Raw genomic sequence first — 21,450 nt, forward strand, 5'->3', positions numbered from 1 at the left:
GACTTTGGAGACAGAGTGGGCAGGACAGGTCCCAGGAGAGAAGCAGCTGCTGGATGAGACCTCTCCCGGCTGCTCATCCAGCTCAGCAGGGCAGGAAGAAGGAGGGAAGAAACGTTCCTACAAATATTAAAACTGTCCTTCTGTTGGACTGAAGCCAAGACCATCCCTCTTTTTTTTTTTTTTTTTTTAAATTTTTTTTTTTTTCAACGTTTTTTATTTATTTTTGGGACAGAGAGAGACAGAGCATGAACGGGGGAGGGGCAGAGAGAGAGGGAGACACAGAATCGGAAACAGGCTCCAGGCTCCGAGCCATCAGCCCAGAGCCTGACGCGGGGCTCGAACTCACAGACCGCGAGATCGTGACCTGGCTGAAGTCGGACGCTTAACCGACTGCGCCACCCAGGCGCCCCCAAGACCATCCCTCTTAAAAATCAAGGAACGGTGCAAAAAGAGGTAAAACCATCCCCAAGGATAAGACTTTACAGACCAAAAATGCTCTGTGTTTTTCAAGCGCAGAAATGGCTCACGTAACTCAATCAACTGAAATGATAAATGCGAATTAAAAGCAGGGTCATATATGAACTTGATAGGACCAATCAGTGACACCACAGAGATTCGGTGAGCCAGGACCCATGACTGGAATGAGCAGGCTTGGTACCAAGGGACAGGGCAGAGTTAATACCGCAGAGCAAGGTGACAGACCACAACACGCAAACCCACGAGCTGGAGAGTGAAAGCACACGCAGACCTTGACGCTGGAAGGATGAGGGAGGCTGAAAGAGAACACAGGTCACAGAGGAAAGAGTGGAAGCATGTCTCTCCTACTCCTCGGAGGCAGGCTAGGAAAGCAATAAACAGGTGTGAGTCCTTAGTCACTTAGCGCAAGTCTCCTGAAGGTGAAAGAATTTAAAAATCAATAAGAAAAGAGACCAACTAACAGAAAAATGGACAAAAGCCTCGAACGCTTATTTCACAAATGACCAACAAGGCACACGAAAATGCATTCAACTTTGTCAGTCATCTGGGAAGCGGGCATTAAAACCCCAGCACGGAACACCTTTCCCAGTGGCTGGGCTGAAAAGATGGACACAGGTGAGTGTTGGTGAGCATGCAGAGGAACTGAACACTTGCTCGGCACCAGCGGGAGGCAGTCGGGCACAGCTACTCTCTAAAACAGTAGAGCTGAACTCTCGTACACCCCGTGGCTCGGCAATTCCACCCAAGCGCCCATCGGACACAAACACGCATCCTCCTCCTCAAGGCACAAAAACATTTATAGCATCACTACTGCTAACAGGCCTACAATGGACACAACCCAAACACCCAGCACTGGTAGAGTGTGTAAATGCACTGTAATGTATTAATATAGGGGACGATGACAGAACAACAACAAGGAACCATCTGCTGCTAACCCAATAATACAATGTACTTTACATGCTGAAAGAAAGAAGCCAGGCACAGAAGAACATAAATATTCATATAATTTCATTATGCATATATAAAGTTAAAAAAAAAATTAAAAAACAGGGGCGCCTAGGTGGCTCAGTCAGTTAAGCGTCTGACTCTTGATCTCGGCTCAGGTCACGATCTCACGGTTCATGAGCTCGAGCCCCACGTCAGACTCTGTGCTGACAGTGCAGAGCCTGCTTGGGAGATTCATTCGTATCCTCTCTCTCTCTCTTTCCAAATAAATAAATAAACATTTTCTTAAAACCATATAATCATTTCAATAGATGTAGAAAAAGCATTTGACAAAGCACAACATCCATTCATGATAAAAAAAAAACCCTCTGCAAAGCAGGTCTTGAGGGAACATACCCCAACACAGTAAAGTCCATATATGAAAAACCCACAGCCAACACCATGCTCAATTGGTGAAAAAAATCAGAGAGCTTTCCCCCTTATCAGGAACAAGATAAGGACATCCACTGTCACCACTTTTATTCAACACAGTACTGGAAGTCCTAGCCACAGCAATCAGATCACAAAAAGAATAAAAGGCATCCAAAGTAGTAAGGAAGTAAAACTCTATTTGCAGATGACATGATACTATATACAGAAAACCCTAAAGACTCTACAAAAAAAAAAACTACCAGAACTGATAAATGAATTCAATAAAGTCACAGAATACAAAATCAATATACAGAAATCCGTAGCATTTCTATACACTAATAATGAAGCAACAGAGAGTGATACTAAGAAAATAATCCCATTTACAATTGCATCAAAGACAGTAACCTATCCAGGAATAAACTTAACCAAAGGGCTGAAAGACCTGTACTCTGAAAACTATAAAACAATGATGAAAGAAATTCAAGATGCAACAAAGAAATGGAAAGACATTCCACGCTTATGGGTTGGAAGAATATTGTTACAACATCTATACTACCCAAAGCAATCTACACATTTAATGCAATCCCTATCAAAATACCAACAGCATTTTTAACAGAACTAGAACAAAGTAATGCTAAAATCTGAATAGAACCATGAAAGACCTGAAACAGTCAAAGCAATCTTGACAAAGAAAAAGAGAACTGGAGAGACCACAATTCCAGACTTCAAGTCATATTATAAAGCTGCCATGATCAAAACGGTATGGTACTGGCACAAAAACAGACTCATAGATCAGTAGAAAAGAATAGAAAACACAGAAATAAATCCACAGTGATGTGGTCAATTAATCTTCAACAAAGAAGGAATGACTATCCAATGGGGAAAAGTCTCTTCAACAAATGATGGGAAAACTGGGCAGCTACATGCAAAAGAATGGAACTGGACCACTTCCTTTCACCATCTACAAAAACAAACTCAAAACGGATTAGATCCATAAAAATCCTCAAAGACAGCACAGGCAGTAATTTCTCTGACATCGGCCAGAGCAACATTTTTCTTGATTTGCCTCCTGTGGCAAGGGAAACAAAAGCAAAAATAAACTATTAGAGCTACAGCAACATAAAAAGCTTCTGCACAGTAAAGGAAACAATCAATAAAACTAAAGACAACGAACCTACAGAATGGGAAAAGATATTTGCAAATGACATATTCAATAAAGGGTTAATATCCAAAATATATAAGGAACTGATACAACACCAAACCCAGCCCCAAACAATCCAATTAAAAATGGTCAGAAGACAGCAGTGATTTCTCCAAAGAAGACATCCGGATGGACAACAGATCTGGAAACATGAAAAGATGCTCAACATCACTCATCATCAGGGAAATGCAAATCAAAATCACAATGAGATACCACCTCACATCTGTCAGAATAGCTAAAATCAAAATTATAAGAAACAACAGACGTTGGCGAAGGTGTGGAGAAAAAGGAACCCTCCTGCAATGATGGTGGGCATGTAAACTGGTGCAGCCATCGTGGAAAAGAGTATGGAGGTTCCTCAAAAAGTTAAAAACAATTACCCTAAGATCCAATAATCACACTACTGGGTATTTACCCGAAGGAAGAATAAGAAAACACTAATTCGAAGGGATACATGCACCCCATGATTACTGCAGCCTTATTTACAATAGCAAAGACATGGAAACACCCTGTTTCCATTGACATAGAAATGGATCAAGAAGCTGTGGTATTTACATACAATGGAATATCACTCAGCCACAGGAAAGAATAAAATCTTAACCCTGCCGTTGGCAAGAACAGGGATGGAAGCAGAGTACGTTATGCTAAGCAAAATAAGCCAGTCAGAGAAAGGCAAATACCATATGATTTGTTGGAAAACGTGGAATTAAAGAAACAAAACAAGTGAGCAAAGGAAAAAAGAGACACAAGACTCTTCTCTCCCAACTAGAGAGAATAAACTGATGGTTGCCAGAGGGGAGGGGGGCTAGAAGGATGGGGGAAATAGGCGATGGGGATAAAAGAGTGGACTTACCATGATGAAAAACAAAATAAAGCCTTAGGTTTATAATATATGCTGAAGACTCTAAAATAGAGCCTTAGAAGTTTTACTTGAAACGAGAACTTTTGCTTCCATCCTTTCATACAAATGGTCTTCCAGGAGGTATGCGGAAATACCTAGATGCTCCAAACAAATCTGAGATGCCCCCGCCTGACAAAACTATCTCCCGGTGTCCGGGGGAGAGTTAGCCAAGGAGGTTCCTAAACTATGGGCAAATGGTCTTTGAGAAATACAGGTGAAAAGGGAGGCATGCCAGAGAACAAAGAAGTAATGCTCAAAGGAAGAAAGCGGCTCCTGAAGTACACACACACTAGCTCTTATGACAGGGACAACGAAGAGGGTGTCACATGCCAGTGGCAGGCTCCAACGCCGGGCACTCGGTAGTCTCGGGAAACCTGCTGCGTATTTACAGGTGTTTGCACACTTTGTCTTCTCCACAGCCTGATAAAGCAGGTGTCCAGAGAGGAGACCGAAGCCCTGAGACCCACGGCTAAGGAAGCAGGGGCCGGGACGCCAGGCAGACTGGCTCCTGACCTCTACCCAAGGGCAGTGTCCCTCCTGGATTCCCGGCAAGACTGCAATAGAATAAAGCCAGCACGGAGGGCCTGGGGTGGGGGAGGAGCTGGCACTCACCAACAGTCTTCCCGGGCTCTCAGAACAAGCAGGGTCTGGCACAGTGCATTTCCTTTTTGGCAGGGGCACCGGACTGGGCCACCAGTGCAAGGACGACAGGGACATCTCACTGAGTCATCTGCCCACTGCCCCGCCCACCCCTCTTTGACCAGGTTCCCCAAGAGCTTGAAATGAGAGGGTGGAGAAAGGAGATCTGCAAGACGATGACAAGGGCAGTCCCTGACTCACCAGCCACGTTCTGTCCAGCAGTTTCTAATCACAGATTTATCTGGATGTGCCTCTCGTTCATAAAAGTGACCTTAAATGACAAAAAGATCAAGAGCCTGCAGACTCTGCCGTGCTGGAACCACGGGCCAAACCAAACCACCTGAACGCTGATTAACACCAGGCCCTGGGCCTGAGACGGTCCAAAGGCCACGACGTGCAGGCGGGGCAGACAGGCAGCCTGCACTGAGGGCCGCTCAGACACGCTGTGTCAACTCTGCGGGTCCAAAAAATAAGAAAAGTAACAAGCAGACTTCTGCTTCCAGGAAGAACCTTAGACATACTTCTTCCTACTCCTCTGGCTAAGCACCACTAAAACCCTGGACGTTAGCTATTTAAAAAAATATGAAAAGGCTCTGAAAGGCGGAGAGAAGCAGGCCGACAGGGGCCCAGGGCCTCAGAATGGCACATGGTGGAGCTCTGTGGGGTCTCTGCTGACCCCAGACATCCTAGAGCGGGACTGAGAAAGCCAGCAACCAGAAAGAGCAATGAGCCAGGAAGAGTTAAAAAGCCTATCAAAAGCCTGCTTCTCCCTAGGTGTGGGACCAGGAACGGGCAAACGGGACAGAAATCAATAGCAGTAGAGTTGCCAATGACCACGTTACTCCAGTCAAACACCACAGAAAACACTGTGGCCCCCACCCCCACAGCACGGGGCAAAAGCGAGGCACTCCAGCACCCCACCAGGTAGTGTCCAGAGAAGGCCAAGTAGAAATGTCCATCCCTGCAGGCCACACCCCGGGCTGTCAGGAGATCTGCAGAAGCAAATAAGCACAAAGAAAGGTATCCCACCTCATTAGCCGCGAAGGAAATGCTGATTAAGATCACAATGCACTATTACTAGATACCCACTAAACGGCTTCAAATAAGAAACCGCGACAACACCAAATGCCGGAGAGGATGTAGGGAAATCAGCTCACACTGTTGGTGGGCATGTAAAATTGAACAGCCACTCTGCAAAAACAGTGTAGCAATTTCTTAAAAAACCAAACGTGCAGCTGCCATACGACCCAGCAATTCCACTCCTGGGCATTTATCCCCAAAAAATGAAGACTTGTGTTCAACACAAAAAACGTGTCCATGAATGTCCACAGCAGCTTTATTTGCAATCACCAAAAACTGGAAACAACCCAGATGCCCGTTAGTGGCAAATGATTAAACACACCACAACACACCCTTTCCATGGAATACTACTCAGTAATAAAAAGGAACAACTATCAAATACACGACAACCTGGGGGAACTCCAGGGAGTTATGCTGAGTGGGAAAAAAGCCAATCCCAAAAGGTTACATACCGTATTCTCCCGTGTATAGATCATTTTTGAGAAAACAAAGTTGCCAAAACGAAGAACAGACAGGGGTTGCCCCAGGTTAACGAAGAGGGTGGGTGTGGCTATCAAAGGGCACCAGATGGATCCCTGTGGACATGGAAACATTCTTGACGGTATCTATGTCAACATCCTGCTTGTGATGTTGTACTATAGTTTCACAAGACGTTACCGCTGGGGAACTGGGTAGAGAACACAAAGGATCCCTGTATGCTTTCAATTCCATGTGAATCTACAATGGTCTCAAAATAAAAGGCTTAATTAAAAATAACCGCAGTCAACATTTTCTAATATCTAATATGTTTAAATTGGGAAAACAGGGAGTAACTCCAGTACAATGTTGCATTTCTTTAAGGACAAGTGCATCTGTGGTCTCACTCGGCATAAATTAAAAGTGTAATCTTATCTTGTTAAAGTCATTTGTAGGTAGTGCATACTCATGAAACGTCTGACTTGCCAAGGAAATATGTGGACACACCTTCAGTGCACATTCTCTAAGAAATCCAAAGCAGGTCCTCTCCGTATACCTGAGTGCAGGGAAGCACATGTGAGGTCACAGAGCTCACGGTTATCCGGCTGTGACACGTGGCCTGGAACTCAAGCCTCCACAAAAGAGAGCACCGGAAATGGCAGGACTCATTTCGACACACGACAGTGCTTGAAAAATCAATGAAGCTGTGTCTCGTTGCAGCCACGGAAGGAGGACGTCAGAACCACACACAGCACCGCACTTCCTGGACGGGGCGACCCCAGCGCCCCCACCCCAACTGCAGGTGCGCTTGGGGAGCAACCAGAAACCCCGCAAGACAAGCCGCTCCCCCAGCTCCAGACCCACAGATCCCACCGCCAACCAGACAGGACCCTCGAGGTCCCCGCTCCCACTTAGACATGTCCTTCTGCTGACAGTCCCCCCACAAGCCAGCTTCAACCTCCTCTCCCACGCCCCACCCTCCTGTTTGGGCTCCAAGTTCTTCCTTTCTTCTCAGAAATAAATTCAAGCAATCTTTCACTTGAACAGACAGGTGAAACAGATAAGACCCTGCTCTCATGGGGCTTACATTCAAATGCAGACAGGAAATGAATACTAAATACTATAGTAGATTATACAGCATGGGGAGTAGTGGCTGGTGATAAATCTATCGAAAAAAGACCAGACAAAGGAGGTCGGGGTTAACACGGGCCTCACTGGAAAAGACTGGAAGGACGTGGAAGGGAAGAGGTGGTCCAGCTGGTGGCTGGAGCAAAGTGAACAGGGGCAGAGGAGCCAGGCATGAACTTGCAGAAGGAACTGGCCATGGAGCGTCAGGCAGGCACCACCAAGAGCTTTGGCCTTCACGCCAAGTGAAATGGGAAATGGTGGAGCTTCTGAGAAGACTGACATGTGACTTAGGTTTAAAAAGCAGCATTCTGGGAGCTTTACTGAAAACTGAATGTACAGGGCCGGGCAGAAGTCAGGACCTTTGGGGGAGGGTGCGTGGCACTGCCATCCAGAGAGAAGGGAAGGGGAGTGGCTGCACTCTGGCGTCCTGAAGGCAACAGGGTTTCCAGACACGCTGGACAGGGTACAGGACAAAGAGGAGCCAACAAGCACCCCTTGGATAGCTGGCAAGATCAGCTCCCCTCCTGGGACGGAGGAGGCTGTGAACAGGCCTTGAAGTGGGGGGAGCAGTCTGTGGCTCAATTTCAGACACGCTGAGGTTGAGGTGTCTATCGGTCAAAATCTTGACCGTGACCAATGCCTTACCACATCCATGGGGTCTTCGCCTTGCCGTGAGCCTGGCTACATTAAGAAAAGAAACGAGACCGCTCATAAATTACCACTGCTGGTGGAAGTTTTAAAAAAATTAAGTTTTAGAGAGCAACCTGACAATATCTCGTCAAGCGGAAGATGTTCACACCTGACAGCTCGATCCTTACAGCCACACTCTAGAGACTCGTGCCCGGGCACCCGGGGAGGCAAGTGTACGAATGGCAGTGCTGTTTGTAACGGCCAAAGCTGGGAAGACACAGGTCGAGTGTGGGATGCTCTGCACGCGGGGCCACTACGTAAGCCACACACTCACAACTGAGCACATGATCCTCAGACGACAGCCGTACCCGTCCGAAGTCCTGAGGTTCGTGCCCCACTCCCCAGAAACTGACTTGATTCCAGGAATCAGGAATCAGTCATTTTAAACCTGGAGCCACTTAACTGAAGACAAACGTGTCCACACAGATAAATCTTGGAAACGCAACGCTGGGGAAAAAGGGCACGTTGCAGGAGATACAACACGGCATGATGCCATTTACTCACAACTGTAAACCCGGCCAAATACTACATGCTATTTATACCTACATGTGGGAGTAGAAAAAGGATAAAGAAGCACGCACACGATAAACACCAAACTCAGAACTAGGGTGACCTCTGGGGAGGGAGGGCAAGGGGGATGGGTAGGTAGGATCCGGACTATAAAAGACTTCAAATTTATCCGCACAGTTTCGTTCTCGTTCTCGGGCTGGGAAGTATACACAGTTGTCCACCGTGTCACTTTTTGAAAGCCTGAAATATTTAATAATGTTTTAAAGGTTAAACATTTTGGCACAAACCTATGCTAAAACCCCTAAGCCAGAGCTTGAGATTACACAGTATGTCTTACATTTATAGCTTATCGTTTATTGTATGTGTATATATAAAAATACACATGCACGGTGCACACAGTTTAAGTACTTCTAGCGTATGGTCTAGCCTCGGAGAAGGGAACGGCTCGGCCCGAAAGCATGCCTGCGGACAGATTCTGCCCCTGACGCAGAACCGTCAGCGCGCCTGAGCACGCCGTGCTGTTCTCGCACACGATCACGCAGCGACGTAATGCCCTCCTGCAGGCGCTCCTGGGGCACTGCGCACCGGCTGCCTCCGCTGGCTGCTGTGCCATCCGCGGCAGACACAATTATTCCCGATTTGCCCTCCAGCTTCTCACCCTAGAACAGACTCCTGCATTCTAGAGAACTGGCTCAGTGTGTGAAAAGAAGGCCGATAGTTTATGGAGGGAGGAAGGGGAAGGTACCGGTTGGACTGTTGAGAAGGAAGCTTTTAGAGACCAACAAAAACACCTCTCCGACACGCCCCTTTCCGTGAATCTTTAGGATGGCAGCCACCGGAAGCTAATATCAAACCCTAGAAACTTCCTTTTCGAGGATTATCAAAGCACACGGAGATACACGTCCTGCTGCTCGAGGACAAGCCCGCTCAGTAAGCCTGAGCGAGGGTACGGGCACGCGGCAGAGAGGGCGGTACCACACAGCAGACAGACAAATATCACAGAGCCCCCGGTGCAGACGACCTGTCCCTAAGCCTCAGCTTCTCAACCTGCAAAATGGGCGTCAGCGCCTGTCACTCGGGCTCATTCTAGGGGGAACGCAGCAGGATGCTCCTGCCGTTGGCAGCTGGGGCCATCACCTGCTGTCCTCCGGCAGGGAGACGCTGGTTTGTCCCCAGGCCAGCACAGGTCAGAGTGGACAAGGCTCCCCAGCTGCCCGTACAGCGAGATGGCAGTCACAGCGGACAGCTGGGCGCGGGGGACACCGAGCAGCCCACGTGGGCATCTGGTCAGCAGCTGCCCGAAGTGCGGTCCAACCGCACTGGGAGAGAATCACTGGAGTCAACGGCACTTCAAACGAGGAGTGAGCACTCCGCCTGGACAGACAATTTCCCAGGCTCCGCACTACTTGTCTCAGGGATGGTGGGGTGAAATCTCTCCCGGGACAACGTTCAGACAACGGAAATTCATCAAAGAGAAGTCTACCCGACCTGCAGGCTTTCTGCCTGACCAGGTGGAGACCAAAGAGGTTTCTAGCATGTGGGTGAAGTCACATCACCACGCCTATGGCTTCAAGAATCCCAGCCTTCCACTTCTAAGAAATACAACACAAAGATCAACCCTCTAGGGATGCTTACAGCAATCTTCAATTCCTCCCTCTTACTTCGTTTTAAACCCTTACTTCTCAGCTGCCTTCCCACACAGCATCACCTGGCCCTACTGCCCCCCAACAGCTGGGACTCTTACCTGCCCTCTTGGAGAACATTTTCCAACTGCTCAAAACTGGGTCGGAATTGAAGTGGCCCAGCAAGAACAAAACTTGAGCTTTAAAACTGACGGACGGACAAGACCCCGTGGGTCACCGTGGTAGGCCAGAGGCACCAGAGTAACAAATCGGCACCTCAAAGTTCAGCCACTGACCAAAAGAGGAGCAAAGGAACAGTGTCCGGGCAGGATCAGGAACCTGGAAATACTGTGCTAAATATAGCGCCCCAGCCTGCGGGACTCGGAAAGGTGGCCAAGAATAAGTATCTGGCACATTTGGTAATTTCTGTCACTTCCTGTTACTCACATCCTGCTGTTCTGATGCTGCCCAAAACTCTGGATTCGCCACACACAAATCCCTACCTTGAAGCCCCCTGAGACCCGGACTATTCAAAACAGCTGGGATGTGCGTAGACAACGGACTTCCTCACAGAGTGCCACACGCAACACAAAAATAGCACCATGCAAACAAGCTCCTGGAGGTGCCTGGGTGAAAGCAGCTCCAGGATGCAGGTTCAGACCCCCAGGTACCCAACTGGTACCAGAGCCAGACCCCCAGAGCCAGACCCCCAGAGAGGAGCCCAAGCACAAACTGCTCACAGGACACTTGCTCTCTAAAGCTGCACTCCTCTCCAGTCTCAGGACAGCTTTGGGGTCAAAAGGAGGCCCCAACCACAGCTATGCCACCTGCCCAAGGGCCCAGAGCACACAGCCTAAGCCAAACACCCCCTGCCCCACCCAAGCCCCCAACCCATCTCAGGATACCAGTCCCGGGGAACACAGGATGCTCAGGTAGGGAGCAAAGCCAACTGGGCCAGAGGCCAAAAGCACATGTAATCCATCAGACGGTACATTTTTAAAAAGGAACAAAAAGCAAGACGAAGCAAAAAGTAAAAGTTATACCTAAAACAGAAATATGACAAACACTTGGGATTATTTCTTTATTAAGCTTTGAAATGTGCTCCAAGTGTGGAAAACTTTACAGACTGGAGGACACCCTGAGCAGGATGCTGGAGGCAGTGGGCCCTGGCAGGGGAGGGAGGGGGCACTAACAAAGGGCACCCCAGGTGTGCAGGTGGTGCCCACACTGCCTCCCCCGACCCCGACAGTGGGCAGGAAACAAGCAGCTGAGGCACAGAAGGCAAAATACAAACAAAACCTAGCGTGCTTCCAGCGGCAAAACACTACAAATAACCTAAATCTCCAAAAACTCATGCCATGATCACACAGGGGAATACCATACAGCCAAGGCTTAAAAGCACAACGTAAGTGCATATTCATGGACACAGATGTTCATAATATAATACATTTCAAAAACAGGTTATAAATTAGTATGTGTAACTAATCGTACTGCTTATAAAACTATTTACTAATATTCGTAGGAAAACACCTAAAGAACTATTTGTCTGAACTGGTGCAGCCATCTGGAAAACAGTATGGAGGTTCCTCAAAAAACTAAAAATAGAACTACCCTACGACCCAGCCATTGCACTACTAGGTATTTATCCGAGGGATACAGGTGTGCTGTTTCGAAGGGGCACATGCACCCTCATATTTATAGCAGCACTATCAACAATAGCCAAAGTATGGAAGGAACCCAAATGTCCATCGATGGATGAATGGATAAAGAAGGTGTGGTATATATACACAATGGAGTATTATTCAGCAATCAAGAAGAATGAAATCTTGCCATTTGCAACCATGTGGATGGAACCAGAGGGTACTATGCTAAGTGAAATTAGAGAAAGACAAATATATGAATTCACTCATATGAGGACTTTAAGAGACAAAACAGATGAACATAAGGGAAGGGAAGCAAAAACAATATAAAAACAGGGAGGGGGACAAAACAGAAGAGACTCTTAAATATGGAAAACAAACAGAAGGTTGCTGGAGGGGTTGTGGGAGGGGGCATGGGCTAAATGGGTAAGGGGTTTAAGGAATCTACTCCTGAAATCATTGTTGCACTAGATGCTAGCTTGGATGTAAATTTAAAAAATAAGTAAACTGTTAAAAAACGAAAGAACTATTTGTCTACATCAGAGTTTTTCAACCTTGCACCACTGACATTTTTGGCCAAACAATTCTTTAACGTCCCCTACAACGCTGCAGGATGTTGAGCGGCATTCCCGGACACGCCAGTAGTGTGAGATACCCCACCGCCACCACCACGTGTCAACCCGAGGTGTCTCCAACTGCCAAATGTCCTCTATGGGCAAATCTTCCTGGTCCCCTCCCCTCCCATGTTCGAGAACCACAGGCCTCTATAATGGCGTCTGTATCTAGGAGAAGACTTTTGAGTGTTTGTTTACATAATAAAAGTGAGTAACACACCAATCTGAGCAGGAGTAAAACATTATAGTTGTCTTGCTATAATATAATGCAATATTTGAGTTGCAAAACCTCACATTCAGAATGAAAATAAGAAGTCTCATGGGAAAGGATGAGCTGGGGCAGACACCAAAACCCATGCAATTTGTAACCAAGGCATTAGAAACAACAGCAATGAAAGTTCACGTTTAAAAAAAAAAAAATTTCTACATTTATTTATTTTTGAGAGACAGAGAGAGACAGAGCACAAGCGGGGAAGGGGCAGAAAGAGAAGGAGACACAGAATCTGAAGCAGGCTCCAGGCTCTGAGCTGTTGTTAGCACAGAGCCCAACGCAGGACTCCAACTCACAAACCGTGAAATCATGACCTGAGCCAAAGTCGGACTGAGCCACCCGGGCGCCCCAAAAGTTCACGTTTTTAAAGCACGTAAGGAAATGCTACAGTGAATACAGACCTTTACCTTCTAAAAAAGTGAAGGAGCTTGATGGGTGGGAGTCTGTGGCTGGGTTACAGACTGGCAATGCATAAAGACCGAAGACACAATCAACAATTCCAAGGCAGAGCCCCAAGACCTCAAGGCCAGGGCTGAGCTCCTCCTGGGCTGGACACACCCTGCAGCCAGCGATGTCCCTTCAGCTGTTGGGATGGTGTGCTTGTGAGAGAAACGTTTGGCAGCAGAAAGGGCTGTACCTGCATTTCCCTCCTGGCTACTGCAGAGAGGGAAAAACTAGCTCCAAGTCCCAAGTCATTAGCTCAAGCACCATGGTCATTACTATCCTGGTGATAATGGGATCTAAATGAAAGGAGCCTGGCAGTGGGTCTTGAAGGGCCATGGGGATGGCAGGAGCCTAATGGGAACGCTTCAGAAAGTCTTAAATGTGGCTGCTCCCACATTTGCTCCCAAAGTCTTAAATTGTGGCTGTCACAATTTACTGTTTTTCTCTGGGATTATTTGATGCCAGGTCTGAAACACCCAAGTGCATCTACAGCAACATCACAGTTAACAAGTATCAGGAGAGGAAGAGAAGGGACACAAGCAACCTCTACAGCCCAAGGTCAGCCACCCACTTTTCTGATCTCGGAAGGTCAAGTTGATCCGGCAATTGAGACCTCCCAGAGCAAAGAACCCACACATCTGCTGACCTGCTAGGTGTCCGGCCTCAGGACAAAGTCTCGAGCACGCCTCTGCTGAGCGGCTCACCTCAAGGATGTTCGCACGTCCACTATTTCCAGGGGTTAAATAAACCAGGGACTAGCTTACCAGGCAACATTCTATGCAGCCAGCAAACAGACAAACACCACACAAGGGGGAAAACAAGGTTTGTAAAGAACTTAGGAAAGGGCATATTTGCATTACATGACTGTGGAAAACTAAACAAAACAATAAAAGATTGAAAGGGGCCAGACACACACAGCATGGAAAACTGGAAGCTGACATCTCAGGTGGTGAGATGAGCGATTTTTCTCTTTTTCTGCTGGATTTCTTTATTTTCCACATTTTCTACAGTATAAAGTGTTTTATAATATAACTACTCCTGGGGCACCTGAGTGGCTCAGTTGGTTGAACATCTGACTCTTGATTTTGGCTCAGGTCATGATCCCAGGGTCATGGAATCAACCTCCACATCAGGGGCTCTGCACTGAGCATGGAGTCTGCTTAAGATTCTCTCCTTCTGCCCCTCTCCCTCGCTTGCACTCTCTCTAAAATAAAAACTTTTAAAAAATAAAAATTAAAATAAAATAAAATAAAATACTATTCCTTTTTTTTTTTTTTTAAACCAACAAACTCAACATCTGGGGCAAAGAAACTACCAGCCTATGTACACAATTAGCATTTTCCCATTCTACCTTCCAGACTGATCCTGTTCCTGGTAGCCGCCAGCTCAGCCTGGCTCCAGCACATTTCCCACTGCCCTCGCAGCTCATGGACAGCACTGCGGGAGCTCCCAGGAAAGCTCTTTGAAAAGATGGAACAGTGAGGGCCACCCCAACCCTGGCCCACCTCCTCCCTGTGGCTCCGGCAGCAGGCATCTGGCCCCCACAAGGAGACCCGCAGAGAAGAAGCTGGGTCTCTGCCGATCGTGGGGCTCCACACCAGCCCCAGACTGCTGGCCCCTGGCCTTTTCAAGGAGAGAGAAACAAACCTAACTGAAACCACTGTTACCCGTGTTTCCTACTCAACATCCCAAACCTAATCTTGAGGCACCACCCTCAACATTGCACAGAGAAAACCAAGGCACAAAAACAGTCTTCTTGGGGCACCTGGGTGGCTTAGTCAGTTAAGCGTTTAACTCTTGATTTCTTTTTTTTTTTTTTTTTTTTTTTTTTATTTATTTTTGGGACAGAGAGAGACAGAGCATGAACGGGGGAGGGGCAGAGAGAGAGAGGGAGACACAGAATCGGAAACAGGCTCCAGGCTCCGAGCCAGCAGCCCAGAGCCTGACGCGGGGCTCGAACTCACGGACCGCGAGATCGTGACCTGGCTGAAGTCGGACGCTTAACCGACTGCGCCACCCAGGCGCCCCTAACTCTTGATTTCAACTCAGGTCGTAATCTCGTTGAGCATGGAGGCTGTTTGGGATTCTCTCTCCCCGCCCCTCCTCTCTCTGCCTCTCCCCAGCTTGCACTCTCACTCTCTCAAAATAAATTAATACACATTTTAAAAAAGAAGAAGAAGAAAGAAAAGAAATGGAGTCTTCTTTCTCCTCCAGGTCAAGAACTTGATTTCTTCGTTAATTAGAACTCTCAACTCAAATGGGCAGCAGCAGCAACGGAGCCTGATTTAACAGAGTCACAGTAAAGTTGAAGTAATAACACTGCAAATCACATCTGAGGACATAAGTCAGGGCCTGGCAAACCACAGCCCGGCACCTGTTCTTTAAATAAAGTTTTACTGTGGCACAAAACAGACACTCAGATCAATGGAACAGAATAGAGAACCCAGAAATGGACCCACAAATGTATGGCCAACTAATCTCTGACAAAGCAGGAGAGAATACCCAATGGAATAAAGACAGTCTCTTCAGCAAGTGGTGCTGGGAAAACTGAACAGCGACATGCAGAAGAATGAACCTGGACCACTTCCTTACACCAGACACAAAACTAAACTCAAAATGGATGAAAGACCTAAATGTAAGACAGGAAACCATCAAAATCCTAGAGGAGAAAGCAGGCAAAGACCTCTTTGATCTTAGCCACAGCAACTTCTTACTCAACATATCTCTGGAGGCAACAGAAACAAAAGCAAAAATGAACAATTGGGACCTCATCAAAACAAAAAGCTTCTGCACAGCGAAGGAAACAATCAGCAAAACTAAAAGGCAACCGAGAATGGGAGAAGATGTTTGCAAACGGCATATCAGATAAAGGGTTAGTATCCAAAACTATAAAGAACTTATCAAACTCAACACCCAAAAAACAAATAATGCAGTGAAGAAATGGACAAAAGACAGAATAGACACTTCTCCAAAGAAGACATCCAGGTGGCCAACCAACACATGAAAACACGCTCAACATCACTCATCACCAGGGAAATACAAATCAAAACCAGAATGAGATACCACCTCACACAAGTCAGAATGGCTAACATTAACTCAGGCAACGACAGATGTTGGTGAGGACGTGGAGAAAGGGCATCTCTTTTGCACTGCTGGTGGGAATGCAAGCTGGTGCAGCCACTCTGGAAAATAGTATGGAGGTTCCTCAAAAAATTAAAAGTAGAACTACCCTATGACCCAGCAACTGCATTACTAGGTATCTACCCAAGGGATACAGATATGCTGTTTCGAAGGGACACGTGCACCCCCATGTTTATAGCAGCACTATCAACAATAGCCAAAGTATGGAAAGAGCCCAAATATCCATCAATGGATGAATGGATAAAGAAGACGCAGTATATATACACAATGAAGTATTACTCAGCAATCAAAAAGAATGAAATCTTGCCATTGGCAGCTACATGGATGGAACTAGAGGGTATTATGCTAAGCAAAATTAGTCAGAGAAAGACAAATATATGGCTTCATTCACAGGAGGACTTTAAGAGACAAAACAGATGAACACAAGGGAAGGGAAGCAAAAATAATATAAAAACAGGGAGGGGGACAAAACCCAAGACACTCTTAAATATGGAGAACAAACTGAGGGTTACCAGAGGGGGTGTGGGAGGAAGGATGGGCTAAATGGGTAAGGGGCATTAAGGAATCTACTCCTGAAATCACTGTTACACTACATGAAAACTAACTGAATGTAAATTTTTAAAAAAATAAATTTGAAAAAAGGGGGGAAAAGAATTAGTAAAATAAAATAATAAAATTAAATTAAATTAATTAAATTAAATTAATTAAATTAGTAAAGTAAGTTTCGCTGGAACAAAGCCATTCTTGTTTATTTACATATTGTCTCCAACTGCTACATATGGCCAGAGAGACCCTACAGCCCACAAAGCCCTCTACAGAAGTTTGCCACTAGCCTTGGACGTATAAACCATTCGTCACGTGTATGTGAGGAAGAGCATAAAGAGAATGTGGTGTGGGGGTGTTAAACGCAATGTGCCACAAAAAAATGGAATTTGCACCTTGTCCCTCTCCCTGCCTCTGGCTCCACAAAGGAAGGGTCTCCATTCTGTCCCCAGAGGACTCTCTGGGTGCCTGGCAGGTAGTACGTGCTCGATGAATACTCACAGAATCAAAACCTCCCCATCTACACGAAGGGTCACTCACTACGCAATTTAGGGTGAAAACCCTCGTGGACGTGGAACATACCACCGTGACGTGTCCTTGAGCACAACTCCCCTAACCCATCCTGTCCCCACCTCATGGGGAACATTTCCAGGTGGTTCACGCTGCGCATGGAGGAGTCCCACACTCCCCCATCTTCCTGCGATTCAGTCTGGGAGCCACGCTGTCTGTGAGAGGCCCACACCCCACACTGAGGCCACAGGGCGACATGCATGGGGACGCGCTCAAGTCTTGCTCCCAGCAAAGCCAGAGGCCAGCAGGAGCGGGATCGGAGGTGTGGGTCCTGTCCACCCCTTACCACGGCCCTCACGGTCTGCTCCCAGGCAACCCACCTCCTCCCCTCCAGGACTAACCGAGGAACATGGCTTCAGACATGTTACTGACACTGCAAAGTGAAGGCTTCAAATCTGACGGTCGTGATGCGAAGCTGGAGGAGGAGGAGACAAAGACGGCTGGATGTGAGCCCTTGCTCTTCACAGCTCACAGCTGTCGAGTGGCCCCGCTGTGCTTCCGCCGGAAGCTGAGGTCACAGACTCACGCACATGCCTATGACTGGGCGACCATCTGTCCTAACCCCGTTTTACGCGCTGGGACGCAGGTACCCGGAGAGGACAGATGACTCCCCAAGGCCACATGCTTGTAGGAGGCGGAGTGAGGGCCAGAAGACAGTTGGCCAACCAGTCACATCCAGGGCACAGTGTGGCCCTTGAGGGATGCTTGAGGGATGGAGCGCCTGCTCCACCCCACGTGGTCTAGGGGAGCAGCGCGAGCCAGCAGGGCCCCGGGAAGGACACGGGACCAGGAGGGGCACAGCTGTTGCTCTCAGCTCCCTCACCCAACCTCTGCAGCTGCTGGAGGTGCACACAGACCCAGCCCCCGAGATGCAAAGGAGAGAGGGGGGCACCGGACCTGAACAGGGTCACGTCCTCACAGAGATGCCCAGTCCAAATCACCCTGTCCTGTCTAACCCCCTGAGTGATCCCTGTCCTCTCTAACCCTGAGTGATTAATATACTCAGTCCGGAGCTGGCATCTGTAAGCAATCCACGGAAGGACATCTCAGACCACATTTCCAGTCAGGCAGGTAAATCACACACTACGTCAACCGCCTTTTGGGATAATCTCGCCCCACGTATAACCCCCCTTCCTAACTTTAAACAATTTATCCCTTTCCTCTGACCAAGCTTCCTGTAGTCCTCTGGTATTTCAAGTATATTTCAAAACTGAAAAGAGTAATTCTAACCACAGGATTTAACATTTTAAAAAACCAAAACAGAAAAAAAGTTGAAAATATTTCCCCCCCCCTCGGCAAGTCCTGACTCAGAGGTCTGTCTACCAGGGCTGTGGGACGCATCACCAGGTTATTTGAACAAGCCACCGTGGGAGGGCATGGCATGTGGGTTGGCTGAGGCCAGCTGGCCTGACTCAGGAGCCACCTTCCTTTGTCATGGCACAGCTATGACACAGGCCCATGTGGACGGAGAAGACAGGAAAGCTTCCCAGAGATGCCAAGTGGCAGAGACACGGGAACAACAAACCAGTTAACCCAACAGATATTTACAGAATGCCTACTTTGTGCCAGGCATATGGTTCTGGGTGCTGGAATAAAGAGAGGGTCAACAAGCCCCAGGACATCCCTTTTCTCACAAAGTTTACAACTCTCCCTCCAACAAACAGAAATCAAGAGTGGGAAAGAAAGGGTGCGTATAATGTTAATGTTGACATAAAAAACAGAAACTCTAAATAGCCTACATCCAATAAAAATTTTAATTCATAATAAAAAATGTCAAAAGGTATTATCAAAAACGTTCCCCAAAAGAAAACCCCATACCCAGTAGCACTGGTAAATTCTAGCAAAACTTTAAGAAAGAAGGAACACCAAATTCCATCAAAAATGGGGGGGGGGGGGGGGAACAGTGATATCGCCCCCTTATATTATGATGCTAGTTTATGTTTTATAAAGTCAGCTTAACCCATGTACCAAAACCTGGCAAAGATAAAAGGAAAGAAAATTCCAAACCAATACCTTTCACGGATATAGATGCAAAAATCCTTAACAAAATAAAAGCAAATTAAATTTAACAATAAATAAAAACGATAATACATCATGAGGAAATAAGGTTTGTTTCAGGAATACAAGGTTGGTTTAACATTTGAATATCAATTTAATTTGCTCTTTTAACAAAATTAAAGGGGGGGGGGAAACCATGATCACTTCAATAGATGCAGAAAAGCATTTGACAAAATTCAGTACCCATTCATAATAAAAATTCTCAGCAAGTAAGAAAATCCTCAAACTGATAAAGGGTACCAACAAAAGGGCACCTGGATGTCTCAGTCAGTTGAGCATCCAGCTCTTGGTTTCGGCTCAGGTCATGATCTCACGGTTCGTGGGTTTGAGCCCTACATTGGGATCCATGCTGACACTGCGGGGCCTGCTTGGAATTCTCTCTCCCTTGCTCTCTGCCTCTTCCCCACTCACGTACTCTTTCTCTAGCTCTCAAAATAAATTTTAAAAACTTTTTAAAAAAAGGTGCCAACAAAAAGCCTACAGCTAACATCATACTCAAAAGTAAAAAGCTGAATTGTTTCCTATTAAGATTAGAAGAAATGAAAAAATTCCTGTTTTCACTACTTCTATTCAACATTGTCCAAGCAGTCCTAGCTTTTGCAATGAGGCAAGAAAAATATAAGGCATTTGGGTAAGAAAGAAGTACAGCTGTCCCTATTTGCAGATATAGCTGTTTATATAGAAATTTCTGGGGAATCTACAAAAGAACTACCAGAGTTAATAAGTTGTTTTCCAAGGTCACAAAATCCATTGTATTCTTTTGCAGCAAACAACGAAACATATTTTTAAATTTCATTTAATAGGAACAAAAATCAAACTACACAGGCATAAATCTAACAAAAGACATGAAAGACATCTACCCTGAAAACCACAAAACTTTGATGAAAGAAATTAAAAGAAGATCTAAATAAATTATATATCACGTTCATGGAAAAATTCAATGTTAAGATATCAATTCTCCCCAAACTGATTTATAGATTCGATGCAATTTCAATCAACAGTCCAGCAGGGGGGTGCCTGGCCGGCTGAGTGGGTGGAGCACGCGATTCGATGTCAGGATTGTGAAATCCAGCCCCACGGTGGGTGAAGAGATTACTTAAAAGTAAAAGCCTGAGAAAAAAAAAGATTCCAGCAAACTTATTTTGTAGAAATGGACTAGTTACTCTTAAAATTTACATGAAAATGGAAAGGACCGAGATATAACCAAAGCAATTTTAAGAAAGAACAAAAGTTAGAGGACTTGCCCTGTCTGATTTCAATACTTACCACGAAGCTATGATAATCAACCAAGTATGGTACTGGGGTAAGGTTAGATGTATAGATCAATGGACCAGGAGAAAAAGTCGGGAAACAGATTCACAAATAGATGGTCAATTGACTTGTGACAAAGGTGGCAAGGTGATTCAATGAGAAAAGGAAAGTCTCTTCAACGATGCTGCTGGAAAAACTGAACATCCGTAAGGAAAAAAATGGGTATCAACTCTTTCCTCAGACTACACACAGAATTAACTGTACATCAATCATAATCCTAACTTTTAGCAAAAAACCTTTGCGGTGCTGAGGTAGAAAAAGGTCTCTTGGATAGAAAAACAAGAAGCATGAACCATGAAGAAAAAAACTGATGAATTCGATTTCACCAAAAAGAATGACTCTATTCTTCTAAAGATGCCATTAAAAAAAAAAAAAAAGGCAAGCCACAGATTGGGAACAACATTCATAACACATGTCACACAACTCAACAATAAGACAACCGATTCAATACAAAAATGGACAAATGATTCTACCATATACTTCACAAAAAATGACAAAATGTCAACAGACACATGAAAAGACGCGGGCGTTATCTGTCATCAGGGAAATGGAAATTAAAAGCACAGTAGGATAGCACACCGCTACCCGTCTATCAGGACATGTAAGATAAAAGACAAGTGCTGGTGAGGATGTGGAGAAGCTGGAACTCACATGCACTGCTGGCGAGAATCGCAAAGCCCAAGCACTTTGGAAAACAGTTGAGCGGTTCCTTAAAAAGTTAAACGTACACCTATTGTATACTAAATACCCGGCAATTCTACTAGGTATTTGCCAAGGTAAAAGAAAACATGTCCACAC

The 21,450-nt window shown here is 46.1% G+C and overlaps 1 protein-coding gene across 8 annotated transcripts in view; it reads right to left on the reverse strand.

Moving 5' to 3' along the window:
• Positions 1-21,450, reverse strand: part of DGKD (diacylglycerol kinase delta) — a 113,686-nt gene that overhangs the window by 43,457 nt on the left and 48,779 nt on the right. Inside the window, exon 1 of one of the 8 annotated variants that reach the window (XM_019445519.2) lies at positions 10,183-10,348. The exons of 6 other annotated variants lie outside the window; for them this stretch is intronic. The gene's annotated coding sequence lies outside the window, so the exon portion shown is untranslated. Of the gene's footprint in view, positions 1-4,547; positions 4,570-10,182; positions 10,349-21,450 lie in introns of those variants that run through there. One more of the 8 variants, XM_019445517.2, reaches the window with a different exon arrangement.

This window comes from Panthera pardus, unplaced genomic scaffold (genome assembly GCF_024362965.1).
Source record: "Panthera pardus isolate Hobbes unplaced genomic scaffold, ASM2436296v1 HiC_scaffold_10, whole genome shotgun sequence".
NCBI lineage: Eukaryota > Metazoa > Chordata > Mammalia > Carnivora > Felidae > Panthera > Panthera pardus.